The sequence below is a fragment of the Monodelphis domestica genome, chromosome 7 (genome assembly GCF_027887165.1).
Source record: "Monodelphis domestica isolate mMonDom1 chromosome 7, mMonDom1.pri, whole genome shotgun sequence".
Classification (NCBI taxonomy): Eukaryota; Metazoa; Chordata; class Mammalia; order Didelphimorphia; family Didelphidae; genus Monodelphis; species Monodelphis domestica.
Window position 1 is genome coordinate 276,184,684 of NC_077233.1, and position 24,161 is coordinate 276,208,844.

Below are 24,161 nucleotides of genomic sequence, written 5' to 3' on the forward strand. Positions count from 1 at the left end.
GGGAGTTGGACAAACTAATGATTGAGATTCCTTTCAGATCTAAAAGTCTATAGGGCAAAAAGAACTAGGACAGCTTTAGTCTGCATATATTTGTTGAGTCATATCTTAGGTTCTTTCTTTAGGTTATCAAGATATTTAAGGGATGATCATACCTAAAAATCAAGTCCAAACTAAACAAGGCTAAAATCTCTCAAATTGCAAGATAATTTCTTAGAAAGGGAAGTTAATTGGTGAAAGCTGATTTTTTTTTAAAGTGCTGTATCTAAGCTGTGTCTGCCCTTTTCTGTGCACCCCCTAAAGAGATCAGAATGGTGGTAGTACTTAAATTGAGAAGGGTGGTGGGAATGGGTGTGGGATGAGTATTCAACTTCTGTGAAAAGGTTGGACTAAGTATCTTTGGAAGTTCCTTCAAGCACCAAAATTCTATGATTCTGCTCAACAAATCTAGCATCTGCTCCCTTACCCTTCACAGGATTTGCCTTCAAAGGACCAATCTTGCCAATGAATCATCCCATTGCCTTAGATCTCTAACTGAAATGGCATTTAACCATCCCATTCCTATTCACATTATTCCCTTTCCATTTAAGCAATGCCTTTAGTTATTAATTTTTTAAACTCTTATTTTCTGTCTTAGTATCAGTTCAAAGGCAGAAGAGCAGTAAGGGCTAGGCAATTTGAGGTTGTGACTTGCCCAGGATCACATACCTAAGAAGTGTTTGAGGCCATATTTGAACCTATATCCTCCCAGTTCCAGGGTTGGTGCTCTGTACTCTAGGCTGCCTAGAGGCTTCAATGCCTATAATTATTGTTTGGTCCCAATCCCATGCTTTTAATAGTAGCTAAAACAGGGTTACATTTCTATACTCAGGACACACCAACCAAATGGCCTGCTGCCATCTCAGCTTCCCAACAGGGTGGAATACTTGAATCAGGCTGATCTCCTAATGACCACAGGAAAAAGTTGTCAATACCATCAGCTATCTTACCACTTTGGTAAATCTGTGATTGCATCAGTGAGGATACCCCCTCCAAACAGGCAAATAGCAACTTCTCTATTCCTGAAAATCCTCTTCAATGCTGTCCTTCTCTTTCAGCCACACTAGGATGGGGGACGGGGCTTCCTTTAGTTCCCTTGACATTGTGTGCATACCAATGAGGCAAGCCATTCAATAGTTATTTCTCTCATTTTACCTACCTCACTTTTTTTTCAATCACACACTTCTCTGATAAAATTATTTAGGGGGCAGCTGGGTAGCTCAGTGGATTGAGAGCCAGGCCTAGAGATGGGAGGTCCTAGGTTCAAATCTGGCTTCAGACACTTCCTAGTTGTGTGACCCTGGGCAAGTCACTTAACCCCCATTGCCTAGCCCTTACCACTTTTCTGCCTTGGAACCAATACATGGTATCAATTCTAAGATGGAAGGTAAGGGTTTTTTAAAAAAATTATATTGCTTCTCCTATAAAATTCCTAATTTTGAATATGGCACAACCTGATCATGTTCCTCTCTTTCACTTTAAATGATACTTCCCTTCAACTTTTTTCAACTTGTCAAATTCTAAGCTTCCATAAGATATAAGAGGCAGATTGGTATGCCAAGTCTGGAGTCAAGAGGACTTGGGCTCAAATCTGCCCTCAGACACTAGCTGGACCCTGGGCAAGTCACTTAACCCTGATTTCCTAGCCCTTGCTGCTTTTCTGTCTTAAAGTTGATACAAAGACAAAAAGTAAGAGTTAAAAAAAAAGATATAATGAGAAGAAGAATATGAGGGGGTTTTGAAACGGTCTCATTGGCCTACAGAATTCCCATTGTGAAAATTCTTGTCACTTGTAAATATCTTCAGCTTAGTCTTAAAGTTACATGGTAAAGACTGAGGTCCATAGTCACACAGTAGCATGAGTCGGAGGCGGACTTGAACCCATCTCCACATGACTTTAGTCTTCCATCCAGTATGCCCCAGTGTCTCTGAGAATGAATTCTGGTGTCAAAAGATGGGTCATTATTTCAGGGAGAAGCTTGGGTTAATTAAAAGAACTGCTAAATTTCCCAAAGGTAATGAAGGCTATGTTCATCCTCCAGTTCAACCAGTAATTATAAATGAATGAATTCATAATTAAGCACTTAATAAGTACAAAGCACTAAGCTAAGCCTGGGGGATGCAAACAGAAAACTAAGAGACTCCCTGCTCTCCAGGAACTCATATTCTAATGGGGAAAGACAACACATATGGAACCTTCATCTGCAAATCAATCAAAATGATCTCATGGTCCTTAGGATGCACTAGCAAAGCAGATGGTAATGCATCTCCTTCAATGTCATGTCTAATGATAAAATTATATTTGTTTCTGATGAAATATTTGACATTGGCTAGAAGTAATGCTATTATAAAGGCTATAAGAGACTTGCTCATGTTCAGGGTCCTGGGCTCTCTCCATGAGGGTGCTAGGAGAGATGGTGGTCAAGGAGATGGTGACAGTTTAAATTGCCTGGCTAATGCTGACTCCCATCACTCCCTCAGGGTGCCTTGCTGCTTCATCTAGTATGGCTTGTCTGCACTATGAATAGCAGTCGGATAGTAATTAGCAGGGATTGCTTGCCCCTTCTCCATAGGAATTGCTTTCCCAAAGGATAACTCTAAGGACAAGACTAGAAGCAGGACTGATAATCTGGGGCATGCTACCATTTTTTAAAAACCTTTATCTATCTTATACTGCATATTGTTTCCAAAGCAAAATTGCAGTAAGGGCTAGGTGACTTGTCCAAGGTCACATAGCGATGAAATGTCTTGAAGTCATATTTGAAACCAGGACTTCTCATCTTTTGGCCTGGCTCTTAATTCATTGAGCCACTTACCTGCCCCCAACATGCTAATAATCTTAGAGGTCTGGTGCCTATTTGCCTATTGGTGGCAGTTGATTAGCATTTGCTGCTGATGGAGATGAGGAAAGGGGACTACCTCTTCATATTGATTCATCCCTTCAATGATGGCTTTAGAGTTAGGCTAGAAACATGTCTGTGATTTGGGGAAAACTGGTATTCCCAAGGTTCTTGGGTCCTAAGTGCTAGTCCATCAATGTCTAAGGGAAGATGCTGTTCAAGGTGTTAGTGGTGGTGGTTCAACTTGCCTGGAGTGATGTGCTTCTTGTCTTTCCCTTCGAGGTGCCTTGCTGCTTCAGCTAAGCTGAGTTTTCTGTCCTGTGAGTAAAAGTTGGTTGTGAATAGGTGAGGATGGCTGGCCCCTTTTCCACAAGAGATCATACCCTATACAATCTCATGGCCCCAGATGATGGAAGAAGGGCGAGGTCAGAGGCAAGAATGGTGATCTGAGAGATATGACCACATCCTGGGCTCCTATGCTTATTCACCTGTTAATGGGAGTTGGTCAATAGCTATTAGTTATATTTTCAAAATAGGAAATTTCCTTAATTGTTATATGATAAAGGAAATTTTTTATTTTCTTTTTATTTCCCTAAGAACCTGTATTTTCCTGAGAACTATCTTCCTAAAGCACTTAGTATGGACAATAGAGATTCAAGCCTTATATTTTTGTCTCCCCTATTTCACAGGATCATAGTATCTAAAGCTGGAAGAGATCTTAAAGATAATCTAGTCCCCCTTCATTTAATTTTTTATTATGAGCTTAAGAAATCTACAAACATGAACATTTCATTTATACAGAGAGCAGAAAAGAGGATTGTATACACAGTTGTATTTTTCTGTTATGTACCGTTTCTTTGTTTTTTCTTCCTTTTTTAGTATTGTTATCATTACTCTCCTCCAAATTTTAGTTCTCCCCTCCCTTTCCAAAAAAATTCTTTCCAAAAAAATTCTTTCCATTTGAGTATTCTAACGCCTATAAGTATAGTAGATTCAGGGTTATTTTCCTTTGTTTAAAACATTCATATTCATAATATATACATCTATTGTTCTTTTGTTTATATTTACTTTCCTCTGTATCAGTTCATAATAATCTTCTCAGGTTTCTTTGATTGCATGTTTAATTTCTCAATGCAAAATGATATTTCATAATATTTATATGTTATAATTTAAGATATTTCCTAGTCAATGTGAACTTATTTTGATTCTAGTTTGTTAATTTGTATAGATTAAATTTCACAAGATAGTAACAAAATTCCCCTAAATGTATCCCCTTTTGAATTTTCTTTTGCTGTCCTATATTTTAATGTTTCATTGATGCTTCTTTTATTCTTTTTTTTCATAATTATCACTATCTACCAACTACCTCCAAACCCTCACTGATAGAAACTCTCTTGTAACCAATAACTAAAGACAAGCAAGACAAATTAAATATATTGCTTCTGTCTGAAAATGTACACCTCATTCTGTACCTCTAGTCCATCAACAGTCTTCTGGAGTCATTGTATTGAGCATAGTTCTTAAATCTTTCAAAGTGGTTTTCCTTTAAATTAATGTGATCTTTGTGATTTTTTCCTACAAATTCTCCTCACTTCGATCTACCTCAAATCATACAAGTCTTGTCAGGTTTCTCTGAATCCATCCCTTTCATAATTTTTTATAATTTTCTATTTCATTATATTCTTATACCATAATTTTATTCATACATTCCCCAATTAATGGATACTAACCTTGTTTACAGCTCTCTTCTACAATAAAAATTGCTGCTTCAACATTTTTATACATATGAGTCTTTTGCCCTGCTTTTCATCCCTTTAGGATGCAAACCTAGTAGTGATATCAGAAGACCAAAGGGCACGTCATAACTTTTGAGATGGAGTTACAAATTGCTTGGATATGGAATGTTTGGATGAATTCAAGCACAAACAATATTGCATTAATATGTTTGTCCTTTCCAACAATGATCATTTTCATTTTGTCACCTTTGCCAATTTAATGGATATAAGGTGGAATTTCAGAGTTGTTTTCATTTGTATTTCCCTTATCATTAGTGATTTACAACATTTTTTCATTAAAATTGTTGAAAATTTGCCTTTATTCTTTTGATAACTGCCTATTCACATAGATCCTTTGACCTATACATTGGAGAACGGTTCTGATTCTTATATATTTCTATCAATTCAGTAAATATCTTAGATATAGACTTTCTATAAAGAAATTTGCCGCCAAGATTTTTCTCCACTTGTAGCCCTTCTAATGCTAACTGTTTTGATTGATTCTGGGCAAAAATATTTAAATTTTATGGAATCAAAATTGTTCATTTTACCTTTTGTGATCATCTTTAACCTGTGGTTAAAAAACAATGTCTGCATCCATAGTTGTGAAAGATATCTTGTTTTCTTCCCTAATTTATGTAAACACATATCATGCTTAGCTAGTGTAACCAATTGGACCTTATTGTGATAAGTGATGTGAGACCTTGGTCCAAAAATAAATTTTCTCAGTATACTTTCTGGTTTTCTCAACTTTTATTGATAAGTATTTGGAAACAAATGTTTGAATTTTTTTGGCCTTCTTTATTTTATTTAATTGATCAACTTTTTCCATGTATTAACAAATGCAAATAGTTTTGATGACTAATACTTCAAAGTATAGTTTGAGACCTGATATAACTAGGTCCCATTTATTTCCATTTTTTTATTGTTTTGCTTGAGATTCTTGACCTTTCTTTCCTTCAGATAAATTTTATTTTTATCTATTTCCACAAAGAAAAACACTAGTGTTGTCATATAATTAAATCCATTAATTTTGGTAAAATAACCACTTTTATTATATCGGCATGGCCTACCCACAAATAAGATTTCTTTCATTACTTAAGTTTTTATTTATGTAAAGAATATTTTATCATTCAATTTATATGTCTTGGGTCTTCATAGTTTTACTATAAGAATTTTTTATATAATTCATTGTTTTGATTGGAATTTCTTTTTCTTTCTCTTTCTACTGAGTTTTGTTAATAATATATAGAAAGGCTGGTGATTTTGGTGGGTTTATGTTGAATCCTGCCTATTAGTTATTTGTTATTTCTATCATTAACTGAATATCTTTATTATTTATTCATTTCAGTTGTATCTGATTCTACATGACTCGATTTGAGGTTTTCTTGGCAAAAAAACACTGGAGTAGTTGGTCATTTCCTTTTCCTGCCCATTTTACAGATAAATTGAAGCAAAAAGGATTAAATGACTTGCCCAGGATCACATGGCCAGTAAGTCTCTGGGGGTAGATTTGAACTTGGAAAAATCCCTGGCTCTAGGTTGAGTACTCTATCCACAATGCCACTTAGCTGCCCTACTGAATATCTAGAATTCTCTAAATTAAACATTATTTTACTTTATTGGTCTTAAAACCAATACTAAGTATCAGTTCCAAGGCAAAAGAGCAGTAAGGGCTAGACAATTGGGGTTAAATAACTTACTCAGGTCATATAGTTGGAAAGTATCTGAGGTCATATTTGAACCCAGGACCTCTTATTTCTAGGTCTGTCTAAAACATTATTTTATCTAAAATGAGTAATAATTCTGACTTGGTTGCCTATGTTTATTTACTCAATCATCATCTCATTTTTCTAAAATAGTTATTATTTATAAAATAATATCAAATAACAGTGTTAAAAAATTAACAGCCTTGCTTAGCCCCAGTCATATCAGAAAGGCCTCTAACTTTTGTTCATTCCATATAACACAAGCTCTTCCTTGTCTTTTGTTTTAGGTCATTTGATTTTGATGGTAGATTTTTTTTTCAATCTTTTTACTTCATTTTGTTATTTCTTATTATTTTAGTCACTGATTTGTTTGCTCCATTCTGTTTTTTAAGGATTTTATTCACTATTTGGGTAAAGTTTTCTAACTCTTGTCCCTTCATTTTTTTTCTTTTAAGACTTCTGGGCTAAAATGGCCACAGAGTAGACACAAGGGACTTCCTTCTCCTCACCACTTACCAATATAAAGCACCTCAAAAGAACAAAAGCCAAAATCAAGCCAAGATGAGTGAAGGGGCTCATCTGTAGAGCAAAGCCTTGAAGGTAGGCAGGGTTTGGGCATTTGCACACTATACGGGGGTAAAAATTACTCCTCCCAAAGCACTCCTACAAAGCATGAGATGATCATCCCTCCTGCACTCCACCTACAGTGCCAGAGTCAGAGCCAATGCAGAATCAGAGCAAGTGTGGAGTAATTGATAGGTTTGGGGTGGGGAGAGCCTAGCTGAGGACACTACAGACTTACCCCAGAGAGCAACAAGACTTAGGACCCCAGGAGGCTGAGGAACATGGAGATTGGGTGCAGAGATAGGGCAGAGAGGGGCTGTGCACAGCAGAGGCAGTGGAGTCTGAAAAATAGCTTCAGGCAAAAACTGTCCTGAAGCTTGAGACACAGAGCCTGCCCTCCTAACTCAGACTTCTGACTGGGAAGAGAAGAAAGAACTAGCACAGAAATGGCCACCAATACCCAGGAATTATCATCTTCAACTACAAAAATAAATAAATAAATGAATGAATGGATGGATGGATGGATGGATGGATGAATGAATAGATAGATAGATAGATAGATAGATAGATAGATAGATAGATAGATAGATAAATAAATAAATAAAAAGAACCTTGACCCTTGATAATGTCTATGGTGAAAAACTCCAGACTACAGAGGAGGCAGCAGAGGATGACAAACAAGCAAACACATCCAAACCCTCCCAAAAAAGTGGAAATTGGTCACAAGCACTTAAGGAGCTCAGATTTGAGATAATGAACCAAATGAGAAAGATAGACAAAAGTTGGCAAGAAAAATGGGAAATAGTTCAAAAAGAAAATAACAGTTTAAAAGACAGAATCTCCCACTTGGAAAAAGAAGCCCAGAAATTAAATGAAATGATAAGCACTGAAGACCAGAATTGACCTCCTGGAAGCCATGAAAACCAGGATAGACCAAACCAAAAAGGGAAATTGAAAGATCATAGCTGAAAACCAATCTTTAAAAACTAGAATTGGGCAACTAGAAGCTAATGATCTCACAAGACAGAACAAATTAATAAAGAAAAGTCATTTTTTTTCTTTTCAACTTTTCATTTCCTTTCACATTCTCATTGGCTAAGAGACTGCTGTTTGAGTTGATTCCAGATGTTCTAAGGAGTCACAAATAAACAAAGGACCTTCTAGGAAATGGAGAGAGAGAAAAACAGGCATAGAGAGACAGAGAGAGACTTTGAAGGGTAGGTTAATGTCCTCTGTGTCACAGTATGGTAACTGGTTCTATCTTCTTTGACCTCCAGGAATTCCAATTCTAGGTATCTAAGACAGGACCTGTCAGGTGAAAACCATGTCTCCGACTTTGAGCTGAGATCTTATCTTGCTCCCCACTGTATTTTCTGAAAGATTCCAGTTGGTAGAATTTCTTTGTGTATTATTTTGCTGAACAAATAGGTTTACTCACTATTTTTCTATTTCAATATATTATAACTATAATCATTAACTAAGCTAGTGAATTCTGTTTAAATCATTCTGTTCATGGAAATTATAAGTCTTTTAAATTCAGTATTTATTTTGTGCAAAGAAATAAACTACCTGTTCCACACCTAATTCCTATTTGAGTATCTGACTACTCCCCTTTTGGGGAGGAACCCTAGTCTTAAGTCAGGTTATAAATTATAAGTAGATTTTAAGGCATCAGATTCCCTAACCTCTGAAACTAGCCCAGATCTCATGTCTGGTACAGAAACAAAAAGGACTTATTGGAGAAAAGAATAGTGCAGTACCCAAATCACTATGAGGCCCAAAGACAATTCCTCAATATTAGACATACAAAATACATACAGACATACATCATTTCCAGCAAGTGGCCAAAAGACTATTATGGATCTAAAGATCACTGCCGGTTGGAGGAATATATAGTTCAAGTGTGACTTCCATAAAATAAAGCTGAGTAAAAGAGCTAGTAAAAATCAGGCAAATAGCAAATACGTGCAATTTTTTTAAATAAATGAAGACTTATAATACAAGTATAACCCATCGCAAATTGCTTACCATCTCCAAAGAGAATGAAAGGTGAGAAGGAGGGGAATGATTTGGATCTTATAACTTCAGAAAAACATAGGTGGAAAGTTATTACTACATGTAATTGGGAAAATAAAATATATTTTAAAAAATAAAAATTTTAAAATGATGGTAAAATAAAATATTTCCATCACACTGTGCAAATATATCTCTGTACAAAGAAACATACAAAATACAAAAAATACAAATGTACAAAAAATAATGTAAAATTTTCATTAAAAGAAAAGAAATATAAAAAAAGTTATGAAATTACAAAGAAAAAATATACTGAGTTATTGATGATATTGATCTTATTATTTGTTATTTATCTATATAGCTGATTAGAGGCTTGTGTTGTTAGGATCACCTGGTGGTAGACAGTGTATGAAGCTGCTGGACACAGTTTAATCCAAAACCTATTTAGTATTCACTATCAGGAGAGGCAGAGAAAGGATGATAAAGAGGTAGAGATACAGTAAGAAAACTCTTAACCTAAATCTAAAATTTCTAAATATATCCCATCAATCTAATCCGCGAGGATTTGCTTCTTGTTCACCAAGGGTGAACCTCCTTAAACTATTCTACAATTGTCTACCTAAACCCCAATTCTAGCTATCTAAAACTTATTCTAATTTATAAACTTCATTATTGACCTCCTTAAAAACTATTTCAAAATTCACAAGTTATCTTCTTTAACTGACCTGTGTGGCAGTTAGAAATCAAAAGGCTTCCTCTGACTCTTCCCTGCAGGGAGTCAGAGCTCACACTGTTCAGTGAGAGCAAACAGTGTCCTCTACTTGGCAGCTGCTTCTCCATTTCAGGAGAACAGCTCTTAAACCAAACAAAAACTCTTCCCACCTTCACAGATGTTCTTGTAAGGCTCCAAAGTTAAGTTTAACCAAAACTACTAGCTGATAGGATTCAGAGAAAAGTCACCATCCATCTCTCCAGATAGTGAGTTTCCAGAATCCTCTAACAAGTCTCTTCCAAGCATGCTAATCTTTCCTAAAGAGACCACTGTGGTTTTTTTCCTGGCCATGCATAACAGGGACAAGGAAAGAATCCTTTCTCTGGTATTTATCTCTCTGTATTCTAATTATGCTGTATAACTAATTAATAACTAATTAAACCTTACAGTAGAAACAGAGAAGTCTAATTAGGAGGCTCAGGCCATTTTTAGGTAAGAGGTATTGAGGGCTGGAAGTGGATTGGTGGCTGTGTGAACAGGGAGAAGAGACACAAGAGATGTTGTAAAGATAGAAATGGCAGACTTTGCAAATGATTGTGGATATGCTGAAAGAATGAAATTGAAGAGTCAAAGATGGCATCTCCATCTTCACTCCATGGTAATGGATCTGGATAAATGGAATAAGAGTACTATCCTCAATAATAATAGGGAATTTCAGAAGAAGCATGGATTTGTAGGGAAATATAATGAGTTCTGTTTTAGACATGTTGAATTTGAGATGCTTTTAGGATATCTGATTCAAAATATCCCATAAGCAGTTGGTAATGCAAGACTAAGGCTCAAAAACGGTTAGGGCTGGATATAGAGATCTGGGATCCTTCTACATGAAATGATAAGTGAACTCATGAGATCAAGTGAGATCAGCAAGTGAGATAGTATAGAAAATAAAAAGAAGAATGCCCGGAACAGATCTTTGGGGGACCACAGCTAGTGGGAAGGGCATGTATGAAGATATCACAAAGGAGAATTAGGAGTATCCACATATGTGTGCGAGTGTTGCAATTACACAGATAAGAGAGATTATCAAAAAAGAGAAGGTGGTCAATAGCGGCAAATGTAGGAAGGTCAAGAAGAATGAGGACATAGGAAAAAAAAACATTAAGTTGGACAGTTCAGAGAACATATTACAACAATGTAAGTAAAATAAAAACATTAACAAAATAAAACTAAATGCAACAAAATTGTAATAACCAAGTTTGGCCCTGGAGAAGAATAGTTTTAAAAAGCACCTTCATTGCAAAGGTGGGGAAATATGGGTATAGAATACTATGTATACTTTCAAACGTAATTGGTACTTTGGTTTAACTAACTTGTTGTCTTTTTCTTTTCTAAATCTTTGTTTTAAAGAAAGACTTACTGGGTAGGTGAAGAAAGAGAGCTATATTCAGAAATAACTGTAATTAAAAATAAAAGATTTAAAGAGAAAAGAAAATATAAACTGTATAACTGGTGAGCTCACTCTACTGTTAGGAAAGAATAATATTCTCATTCTGCCTGTGCCTCATCTATACAAATATTCTCAAAGATATATTGTTTTACAGTTCTTTGCCAGTACAAAAAGAGTTGTTATTACTACTTTTGTTCCTAGGGGTCCTTTCCCTTTTTCTTTGATCTCTTTAGGGTATAAGTTGTATATGAATTAATGAAATGCCATACTGTCATAAGAAAGGATTAAAGAGATGTCTTAGAGATACCTGGGAAGATTTTTAGAGCAAATTCAAAGTGAAGTAAGCAGAACCAGGAGAACAATTTATACAATGAAAAGAACAAAAACATGGTAGACAGAAACAAAGAAAGACATAAGAACTCTGACCATGCAAGAACCAACTATGACGCCAGAGTATCAGTGATGAAGTAGAGTATTCCACTTCATAATAGAGATGTGATGGACTCCCAGTGCAGAAGGAGACTATATTTTTTGGACACAGCTAATATAGAGACTTGTTTTGCTTGGCTAAGCATGTTTGTTATAAGGATATTGAGTTTTTAATGGATGTTTGAGAGAAAAAAATAAAATTTAATTAAAAAAAATAATGTTGGTCCAAAAGGATCATAGAGAGTTGACGCCAGCTATTTCTAAATTTTCTAATTTCTTATTTCTTTAGCCAAAAGTTATGTTTTGCTGGTACATGTAAGTTCTATGACATAAACTCTGTGAAGAAAGGGTCATTGGTATTTCATTGGCTTGGCTTCTACTTCCTCCCTTAGAGAGATGAATGACTAGCCATCCAAGGCAGATGGTTTATTCAGTAGTCCATCAACTAATTAACAAGGCTTCATTAAACCCCTTTTGTATACCAGGCATTGGAAAACTCAAACACAAATAAAAGATAGTTCCTGCCTTCAAAGAGCTCACACTCAACTCAGAAGATAAAGCATATTCACAGAGCAGTAAATATAAGACATAGTCTATTCAGAATAAATACACAACAATTTTTTGAGGTGGCACTAAAATTCATTAGCCCACTTGGATATCAATTTTATTTGCCAGAAATTTAAGGTCAGTTCCAATGTGGACATTTAATTAATCATACAGTTAACAACTGGGAGGGAAATTTTCCCTTGAAAGTTCTTTGACTCCCTGGTGGAAATGTCATGAGGACTTGCTTTACTATTAAGGAGATTTATAGGAAAGGAAGACTAAATAGAACTAAACAGTCATTTTTAGCATCTTAACAGGATGTGGGTTTCTAAACATTCATGAACTTACTATTTATTTTCTTGGTGAGTGGAAGTGGTGAATACCTCAATTTTTTACTTAATCTTATCTTTCTAGTATATATATATATATATATATATATATATATATATAATGTGAAGATTGGATTTGGCTATCTCCTCATTGTAACAATGAAGGTACTGAGCTCTTCCTTGACACTGAAGATAAAATTGTAATCCCCTGTCTATTTTTAGATTTTAATCTCCAAAAGTTTTAACTCAGTATTTAAAGTAAATCTACCCATTTTAACTATAAAAAAGTGTTAACTAACCACAAAAAGGTGTTAACTAACTACAAAAGTTGTGAACACCCATTTCATACATTGAATGGGCAGTCCTGAGAGGAGCATCTGCTGTGATTGGTAGATGTAAAAATTAGAGGAAGTGACACAAAGGTCTTTTAATGTAGGAAACAGAGATACACAGGATGAAGATATAGATCTTCAGTCACTCGAAGTTGGACTGGAAGACAAATTCTCAGACTTGGAGTGAAGATATTTGACTGTGGAAATGGACCCCTGGAGGAGCTCATGCAGGAGACTTCAGATTGCTTTCCTTTTAGATGGTCACCAAGGTGAGTAAAAGGCTGACTTAGTTTCCTTGCCTTTCTGGAGGTGTGAACTTCCAAGAAAGGCCCATGATCTTGAAACTCCTTTCCCCTGACTGGTGCCTTAGAATTTCTGACTCTGAGGAAGCCAGAGCTCTCTTGCTCTTGCTCTCGCCCCTTTTCTCTCTTCCTTAAATAAACTTCCATAAATTACATTTTACTTTAGTAATTCATTTTGTGATTAAGAAATTAAATCCCTGGCGACCACCAATGAATATATTTGAGTCCAACCATAAAATTAACATATATAGTTCTCATCTAGTTACCATACCAGAGGAAGTCTTCACATGCTCTGGGTAAACATATCCCTAACTTATTGAGGGGTTTGAAACCTGTCAGTTACCCTAAACTGGGTTTTGGTCTGGCTTTTGAGAGGGTTTTACCAGGGTGTGGCTGCTGCCCTCATGTAAAAGTTGAGTGGAAGGTGGACACCAAAAGGGGATGAACAGCTCTGAAAAGATCTCGGCAAGCCTTTACACCAGAAATGTTAGTCCTCCTTGAATACCCCATAAACCAAAGGTACTTCATAAATATTTCTTGAATGAATGAATTTAATAAGTTGATCAGCCCACATTTCTCCAAAATGCAGGCTGCTTAGAGTAAAATTTTTTAATAAAACCATGTTTCATTTTTTTCAAAGTCTAGGTCTTTGAAAACACATGAATCAGATAATATAATCCTAATAGTTGTCCTCCTCTTCCTGTCTCCCCTCTTTGTACTCCACACCCCACTGTTCATAAGTCTTCTGCTAATTGTGGTATTACATGAGTTCCTTTGATGATGAAAGATTTAGCTTATTGGAATCAGTCATCATTTGAAACAAGTGACTGTAGTTGGCAGCAGCTTTATTTCTTTAGCGTAGCTTGCTATGACCTTGTCTGATTTGAAAACCTGGTCTCCTTTTGACATTTTTAGTCCTTTTTCTTCTACTCTGGAAAGACTTCTGCCTGCTTAATTTAGAATTACAGTCAGATATCAGCTGGCTCTGTGTGTATGCATTGTCTGTATGTGGCAAAAGATAATGTCCTCACCTCTCTCTGGGTACTTTCCTGTCCTTGTTTTGTTTTAGTTCCCCGAGCTATGAGACAGGAACTCTGGCAGTTCTGCCCACACCTGAAACAGAGAAAATGAAGTACTTAGATGATGTCAGTATACAATATCATCATCATCGTTGTTGTTGTTGTTGTTGAGTCATTTCACTTGCATCTGACTCCTTGTGACCCCAGAGTTGTCACTTCACTTGGTTTGCCTCATTTTTCTCATCAGTAAAATGAGTTGAAGAAGGAAATGACAAACTACTCCAGTATTTGCCAAGAAAACTCCAAATAGTCACCAAGAGACATACATGACTGAAAATAACTAAACAGCAAGAACCAGGAAAACAATATATACAGTGACTATAATAGTGTACGTATACAGAGCAACAATAACAAAAGGAAACTGAATTCTATCTATGATGATCAAACATGGAACTGAAGAAGGGATGAGTAAACAAACCTCACTTCATTGGAAAATTGGGGAACTATTCGTGTGGAATATCACACTTAAATGTCAGACTCAGTAGATACATTGATTAGTTTTGTTGAGTTTTCCCACCTGCTGTCTTCCTTATAAATTGTGATGGGTCTTTGTTTAGGAAAGGTAGAAAGGATAGAGATTTATTCAAAAACATTTATTAAGCACCTACTATGTGCATTGTGCTAAGCACTAGCAATACATTAAAAGAGGTAAAAGACAATCCCTACAATATAAAGATATGTGTGTGTATAAATGGAATTAATATGAAACAAAAGCTACTAATAAGACTTTTTAAAGATAGATTTTAGTGAATGGAAGAAGCACCAGAGAAAGGGCAAATGTCTATCTTTTTGAAGCAGTGAAGAGAATAGAATAATTAAAACTACAGAAGAGCAAGCTTGACTTTGACTCCTAACAAAATTCTACAGCATATTATTGAAGGGATGCTGAGTAAATATCTAGCAGGAAAAAGCAATGATCATTATGACATGGCATCAAGGACAGAAAATGTCAGGCTAGTTTTATTTCATTTTTTTTTTTACAGAGTTAGTAAACTGATGGATCAGGGAAAGTTATAGTTATACAGAATTTTCCAAAATGCTCTAGATATACAAAATGTTCTAAAAGGCTTAGTGCGGTTTGAGGCTTTAATAGCTTAAAATCAAAGGTACAAACTAGGTAATGGAATGAAAGCAAGTGATGATACACACAATTGTTTTGTAGTTGGTTGAAGAAAATTCAAAAGTTCTTCTCCTTTTTCCCTCATCTCCTTGAGAAATAGATCCAACAGTAGTATTGCTAAATCTAAGGGATTGTGAATTTTAAAACTATTCCACCCTAATCAGACCATTCTTTAAAAAATTTGATTTAGCTATTTCCTGATCAATAACAATGGAGATATTTGGAATAACAGGTCTTGAAAACTCTACATTTCTCCTCTCTTCTTAGTTTAACAAGATTTGGAAGGTCAACATCAAACTCAAGATTTACTTATCTGAGGAAATGGCCTTCAACAGACATGTGCAGAAAAAAGTACAGACCCCTGGGCTTTCCTAAGTCAAGCTAAGCCATCATTGGTACAGATGAGACTCAGGAAAATGATGTAAAACTGTCTATATAAGGCATGTCACTTCCTCTCTCCTCCTCTTTTCTCGGAGAGATGACTCTGGCTGGCAGCATGATAAGCATTCTGACATCTTGGCGTGGTGGCAGCTATTGCCTGGGATTGGTGGTGAGTTTTGCCCTGGAGCTGATTTCAGGTTCGGGCATATTGGCTTAGCCCTTCCCCTTTTGGAGTTCAAGCCTGACTCCTTCCTCCTTCATACTCCAAAAGCTTATCTCCTAATCTCCCCACTTGGTACCAACTAGGCAGGGAAGAGAAAATCTACTCGTTTCCTTCTTCCTTCTCCTTAATCTCCTCCACTATCAATTAAAACAACATAAAATTACTAGCTGACTTGGATGTTCATTAGGATTTTATAAGTAAAATCCTTGGCAACCAAAAAATATTATTACATTCAGTCTCAGCCATAATTTTAACCCTTACAGTATACATCATTTTAAAACTCGGGTCAAAATTCCAGATTGCTCTCCAAAATGGCTGGATCAGTTCACAGTTTCACCAACAGTGTATTAGTGTCCCCAAGGAGGAGGATTAGGAGATGACATGAGGAGCTTCTGAGATATAGAAAAGAGGAGAAGAGATTCAGAAAGGTTAAATCTTAGATTGTCATAGTCTTAAGTGTCAGAGACTGGGCTTGAGCTTTAGTCTTCTGACCCCAAATTGACCAATTCTCTTAGTAACTTAATAACAATGAAGGGAATGAAGGGGAGGGAAAGAATATGAATCATGGAACTGTGAAAAAAGATTCTAAATTAATTAAGTAAATAAAAATTTTCAATTTTTTGGAATTTTCAAGGAATTTTCAATTCCTTCAACTATATCTGTTCATATAAGGCTTCCCATGTTTCTTGGAATTCTTTATATTTGTTGAGACAGCTAGATGGTAGAGTGAAAAGATTGCTGGACTTGGAGTCAGGAAGACCTTAGTTCAACTCCAGCCTCATGTACTTATTAACTGTGTAACCCTAGCAAGTCACTTAACCACTATATCCCTCAGTTTCCTTGACTGGAAAATGGAGATAATAACAGCACCTACCTCGCATGAATGTTCTGAAGAGAAAATAAGATAATATTGACAATATACCTAGCAATCTACATGGTACCTAGTAGGTATTTATTAAGTGTGTTTACTTCTCATTATTCCATACTATTTCATTACACTTGAATATCACAGTTTCTTCAGTCATTCTCTAATCTATGGACACATGATTTGTTTTTAGGTTTTTGCTACCATAGAACATGAGTCGTCTCTATGAGATCTTTCTGTGACCTCCTTGGGATGAATGCCCCAGTGGTAAAATTCCAAAAGATATGGATAGTTTAGTTAGTTACTTTTCTCATATAATTCCTAGCAAAGAATCAAAAAAAGCGTGGAAACTTTGATTTCAAATTTTTAAAAATTGATATGCAGATAGTGGTGAAGGGAAAAGGACTCGCAGACTTGGATGTTTGAAGTGCCCCATAAGTCCTATAAATGGCTCAATAATATCAGCCTTTTTTTCCAGCTTTCTTACTTTAGTGAGAAACAAATACCAACTTAAATAAGACTTAGCATCTTTTTGTCATACTGATTTTGATAGTCATTGGCGAGTTGATAGATATGTCATTCCTATAAGGATTAGTCACCTTGTACTCAAAGCAATCTTAAGTCTCCTTAGCTCCTATTGTTTAAAATCAAGGGTAGGACTTGCAAATGAATGAAATATTCTTTTCATTCCTGAACCAATCCCCATTATCTTGTTTTGTTTTTAATGAGCTGCAATCACTTTTTAAAAGAAGAAAAAATGAGGTTAATCAGTAAAGTGATTTGGACAAAAAACTGGGAGTATGAGTGTCAAGTGATCTGAGTCCCTCAGTGGGTGAGCCAGCTCTTTCTCTATCAGGCATACAATTTAGCTGGCACATTTAATTAGGAGCTGGGTGGGAATTTGGCAGCATCTCAAGCTAGGGAGGACCCCCAGGGGAAAGGAATATGGAAGAAGAGAAGGAGGGAAGGGGACTGAATACCTGCACATTTATAGATTAAGAAAGGTTACAGAGCAAAAGCAACCCTACCCTCAACAAGACCCAATTAGAAAAAGTGACAAAATACGTGCCCCCAGCTTAGTAGGATTTCTTCCTTCACTTCTTCATTCTTGCCACTCAGAATGCAGAATTTTCCAATCTGTATCCCAGTAAATAGTGACTTTTTAACCTTCTTGCTTCTATGTGCCATCAAGTTATATATTGAGTTCTGAGAGTAGATACTCTATAAAACAAAAGAAATTTAGATGGTTAATAAGGGGGTTCTCTGAGCTTAAAAACTCTTTGGAAGTTGTACCAATTGGCAACCTAGAAGGGAGCATGAAAGCTAACACTTCTTTGAATCTACTGGGGATGAACTGATTGACCTACACTAGACTGGAGAATTGGCTGTGGAATAGAGCCACCTCTTTGTGCTAGGACCATAAAAGGGAGTCTTTTTTTTTTTTTAATCTCAACCTTTCTACCTTTTTTTTGGGGGGGGGGGCCCTCTAAACACAGGGATGAGAGACCTGAGGATGTACCCAAGGGAGGGGCCTACACATTGACATAAGCCCCTTTCCAAAGACTGACCAATCATAGGCAGCCCTGTGAAGGGTTTGAATCATGGGAGCACTCGGTTTAAGCAATGGTTACCACATGTCACCAGAACTGAAAGACACTTTGTTCAGCCTAGCCTTTGGTAAGGGATAAGCAACTGGGGTTTAGTGACTTACTGAAAGAAGTGGCTGAAGTCAGGTTGGAACCCAGGACCTCCCATCTCGAGGCCTCCCACTGTATCTATCCACTGAGCTACCTAACTGCCTCAATCAACAAGGACTTTATCCCTGCTTTTTGTCAGATACTATAAAGTCTTCCTCAAAGTTCCTCTCTTCTATACCATTCTATTCTCTCAGTCCCCAAAATGGCACTGGACCCTGTGTTGCCAGATTCTGAGTTCCTAGAACCAGTCAGGAAAGGCAATGGAAAAGGCATAAATATTTAGAACCATATTGCTGAATGCTATAGAGAAGAAAATCATATAGTCTACATAGGGGGAGTTTTGAAACCCTGGCCCTCTAGAGAAGGGTTCAGTTGGAATACCAGGCTCTTCTGAGAGAGTTATGGAAATTTATATGCTAACACTCTTTTTGGAATTGCTTCTCTAGTAGCACCATGCTCAGAATTCTAAAACGGTCTTTAAGGTCAGTATGATCCTCTTTAGAAAGTGAGAGATCCTGAAGCTAGAAGAGTAGAAAGAAAGTCTAAGCTATGACATGGATAAGAGAAAGACCTGGAATTTATCCTTCATTCTTACTGTGATTAATTTGGGCAGCACAAATCTATTGGAAATGGGATTGTCTATCTAAGTAGTCCCAAATGCATTTCCCTGCTAGAAGAGCTATAAGCCCTCAGGGTAGTGCCATAAAGCTGGATGCCTTTAGAAGTCTCTAAAGTGAAAGAGAAAAATTATCTAAACTCAGGGAATTGCTCCTCTATCAATGAATCAATCAATAAGTTTGGGTTTGTTTGTTTGTTTGTTTTTTAATCCTTCTCTTCAGTCTTAGAATCAATTGGTTCCAAGGCAGAAGGATGGTAAGGGCTAAACAATTGGGGCTTAGTGACTTACCAAAGGTGGCACAGCTAGAAAGTGTCTGAGGTCAAATTTGAACCCACGACCTCCCACCTCTAGGACTCACACTGTATCCAGTGATGCCCCTTGTTGCCTCAATCAGCAAGTACAAAAAGCACCTGCTTTTTTTTTTTCAGACACTATACTAGGTGCTATGGATACAAATACAAAGGAATAAGCAATCCTACTCATAAATGTAAGTGAAGATATTTGAGAAGTGACAAATGGATCTGCAGAAAAGCAAAGAGCTCAGAACTCTGAACACCAATCAGCAGAAGAGGGGAGACTGTGTTCCAAAAGGCATCTTGAAGTGAGCAGTTAAGCAGCTTGAGCTGGCTGAGAATTCATTCCTTCTCTGACTATATGACAAGAAGGTGGAAGATAGATTACTCTCTAGCCATTGCCTTATCCATAAGACTATGAGCTAAAAAGACATTTAGGTTTCAGCCCAGAAGAAACCTGTCAGCATTGCTGTCAATATCTCCCCTTGGGAAAAGATAATTTTGTTTCCCAAATTTGAATATATCTTGAAATCTTCAATCAATAGGATAACTTGGAAAATTTAGGGAGACTTAATTTCCTCTCACCCCTCCCCTCTCCTTACCTCCTCTACCCTAAAGAATAAAAGACCTTTTAGTTGAAGGATTTGTTCGTGGGATTTGGATATTAGGGGAAATCTTCAACTTACCATAAGTGAGAAGAACATTTCTAAGATAGTTGAAAGGGAACAGGAAGTAGTATAAAGGAGGAGCTCAAGATCCTGTCCTTTCCCTGGTTTGCTTCCTGGTGTTACCTCTCTAATCTTTCTCCATTACCATAATCCCCTTAGTAAAATTATCTACTACATAAAGACCTTTCATTCTAATAAAGGAGGGGTGTGTGGGTGCGGGTGATATGTTTGTGTATGTATATATGTGCATTACATATATACACACATACATATATAGATAGCTATAAAAATAGAGGATAAATACATACAAATGTATTCCAAATAGTTAAATATAAGACCATTTTGTAAGGATGGCACTAGTGCTTGGTGGCATCCAGGAAGGCTTAATTCAGAAAATGGAGCTTGAGTTAGTTAAAATTAAATTGTGGGTTGGACTCTGAAACATATTATTAATTATGTGGTCACCAGCAATTTAATTCTAAATCCCAAAATGAATTACTAAAGTAAATGGAATTTATGGTTGTTTATTTATAATATTTACAATAGAAAGAAGATGTTAAGGAATGAGAGAGAAAGAGAAAAACTCTGACTTCTTCTTATATCACTTAGAATTTCTAAGTCCAAGACAAGGGAAGAGAGTCTCAAGAAGTTGGGCCTTTCCTGGAGGCTTCACGCCTCCAGAAAGGTGGGGTCACTAAGTCAGTTTTTCACTCATCAATAGTAACAATCTAAAAGAAGTCTGGGTGTCTGCATTCTGGTTGCTTCTCTGAATCACTGCCTGAATGTCCGAACAAATCTCTGAATAAATATCTGTCTTCCCTTCAGCTCTGAGTGACTTATCCTTCAGTCCAAGCCCAGGTGACTGACTGTCCGAAATCATCTGAATGTCTGAATCCGAATGAATCTTCAGTCTTTTTTCCCTCTATTTAAAGTCCTCTTTCTCTCCTCTAAATTTTCATGTCTACCAATCACAGCAGACGCTTTTCTTCAGGATTTCCCACTCTTTAGTTCTCACCTTCTCTGTTTAGATTCATTCTTTTTGGGTTACTTAAATCCTCTTCTGTTAAGTTCACCTTTTGAAGTTACTTAACACCTTTGTGTAGTTAAAACCTAAAAATAGATTGTAGTTTACAATTCTAGCTTCACTATAAAGGAAGAGCTAAGTAGCTTCATTGTTACAATCTGGAGATTACAATTTTATCTTCACAATAAAGAAAGAGCTAAGTATCTTCATTGTTACAATCAGGAGATAACTAAATCCAATCTTCATAAGTTGTATCTTTAAAGCAGAGAAAATGTCAGTCATCCACTGCATCCTGGACCAATGCCATTCATCTTGATTTTTGTCTTGCCACTAGATTTTGATGAATATGGTAGACAGACTGAGATGGACTCTTCTGCCTCAATATAATAATCTAAGTTCCTAGCAAGTCAAGACACTGTCCTTTTGATGTTATTGGTCCTCTTAGAAAGCAAAGGATGAATAACAACAAAGGCAGAGAAATTCTATAAATCTTAATATGTAAGGAGAGAGTGATTTCTAGGCATATGGAATAGTCAGTGCTAAATTCCAATACTAAAATGCAAAAAGCATAGAGGAAAAAAGATGGAGAGGAGCAAAGAGAAGGTTATTTTGGACTCAGGGCAATGGGGACTTACTTAAGGTTGGATAGCTTAAATTTGCATTGTATCCAAAATGCACAGTTATTAGATGTCCTTCAGCTGTGTTCAGGCACTTTTGAGGTGGAATGAAAAAAGTAAATGATGGAAGCAAAACAAGGGGGAGTTATGACAAGAGAAGATTTACAATAGGACAAAGAAACAAAGATTCATGAGCATAAAATAGCATAGATTTGGAATGATTGTCAGGTTAGGATTTGAAAGAAAGAAAAGTGAAGTCAAAGCAAGGGTAATGGTCCTCCCCTCGTCAATACTTTCTTGGACCAGAAAAAGTTGAGGAACAAGTTTGAGGAAGCATCTTAGTGGATTTTAAAGTATAAGGAAAGGAGTTGGAGAAGGGAGGAAGATTGACAGGAAGGAGAATGACTTAGAGGTTAGTGTACTATAATTACCATAATACAGACTGTGTTGAAAATATAGGGGACAGAAAGCCAGGCCTGAAGATGGGAGGTCCTGGGTTCAAATCTGGCCTCATACACTTCCTACCTGGGTGACCCTGGGCAAGTCACTTAATCCTTATTGCCTGGTATAAAATGGAGATTTGAACCCCAGACTTCAATCCCCAGAAGTCCTTGGTACTTCCCAGAATTCCCTATAATCTCACCTGAGTCCCCACCTGGGCGAGATCACAATTAGTATTTAAACTGGCTGTAACACCTACTTTGCTCTCTCTCTTCCTCTTCTATGCTCATACATGGCTCACTCTCTTCCTCTACTTGGCGATTCCAACATGTAGTAAGTAAAATGTGAATGGGTTAATCAGCCCTAAGCACGTGGTTGATTTTTTTTGTATCCTTGATTTCTAATAATCTTTAATAAACCTCATAAAATATAATATTTTTCTCAGTAGAGACTAATTTAATTTTTTTAACACTGGCTCTTATTACCCTTCTGCCTTGGAACCAATACACAATATTGAATCTAAGGCAGAAAGTAAGGGTTAAAAAAAGAAAAGAAAGAAAGCAATAATGCCATGCCTTAGACCTCCAGGGTCTTCCTTCCTGAGAAAGAGTTACCCTTAGACCAATGGTCATTCTATGGGCAACAATGTGAAGAGGCTTCATCAGTACCAGATTACAGGAAGCAAAGGTTTACTGTGAGCTTGAGGAAATCCACTCCACTAGGGACTGTAACCCTTGCCCATTCTGTTGCCACTAAGAATAAGCATACTCCCCCTGTGACTAGACCTGAGCATTATGTCCCCCAGATGCAGACTGAGTGCTGCTCCCCTGTGTCAGTATTCTGATATCTGTTGTCAATGATAAGCCAGGGCATCACTGCTCATGGTTGTTGCCCCACCTCAATGATATCAAAAGTGGCCACATAGTCTGATTCAAATGGCTCTTCAAAGGGCAGTCATTACCCTCTGAGAAAAACAACCTTCTGCTGCAGTCAGAGTTAAGTGGCTTGGCCAGGGTCACAGCTAATAGGTATCTGAGACCAGATTTGAACTCAGGAAGAATGAGTCTTCCTGACTGCAGGCCAAGCACTTTATCCATTGTGCCACCTAGCTCCATCAACAATTATACCCTTCAAAGCTGGCCAACAGGTAGAGAACAGGAAACTTGAATGGCACAGAGGACTTTGAAGCAATGTTAATGAAAAGACCGATGGTGAGTAGTTTTTCCAAATAAAAACACTGGTGTCTAGAAAGATTAATTTATTTAAGCAATTGAAAGAAGTTGGACGATGATGTAATGCTTACTTTCTAATAGAGGGAGAAGAAACAGATGCCCTTTCAGATCATAATATTTTCAAAGGACATTTAGGGAATTAAAAAGAAAAAGGTCCTGGAGGTGAATTGGTTCTGTTCTGAAGTTTTGAAGAGGAAAAAGGAAAGGGAAGGTAAAAAGAAAAGGAATAATACACATGTATAGAAAAGCAGAATATGAAGGTGAACCTTTCCATTTCTTTTAATTATGGTAAATTAGAAGAAAACAAATACAAACATGGAGAAAAGAGTGGAAGTAAAGGAGCATTAGATGCTCACTCTTATGTGATATAAACAAATGAGTACACATGGGACAACTAAGAGGCTCAGTGGATAGAGCTCTGGTTCTGGAATCAGGAAGACCTGAATTCAAATCCTGCCTCAGATATTTACTGTATGATCCTCGATGAGTCACCTTTTCCTGTTTGCCTCCATTTTCTCTTCCATAAAAATGAACTGGGGGAAAAACAGCAAATCACTCCAGTATCTCTAACAAGAAACTTCAAATGGGGTCACAGAGAGTGGGACATGATTGAATCACTGAGCAATAGTAGTAGTAGTAGTAGTCTCTCAGTAACTGAGGATGACAATTGTCTTTGTGTGCTTTCATCTGTTATGTAGATGAGTGTGCACAAAAACACTTGTGTGTGAAGGAGATTTAAGTGGAAAAGTCGGTGCACAGAGACAGTCCCACTCTCTCGGCGTTGGAAGCCTGGGTCCATTGGCACGAGAAATTGTTACACCTGGAGACTTCCTCAGCTGCATTGTCTTTTGTGCTCCAACACGCCCTA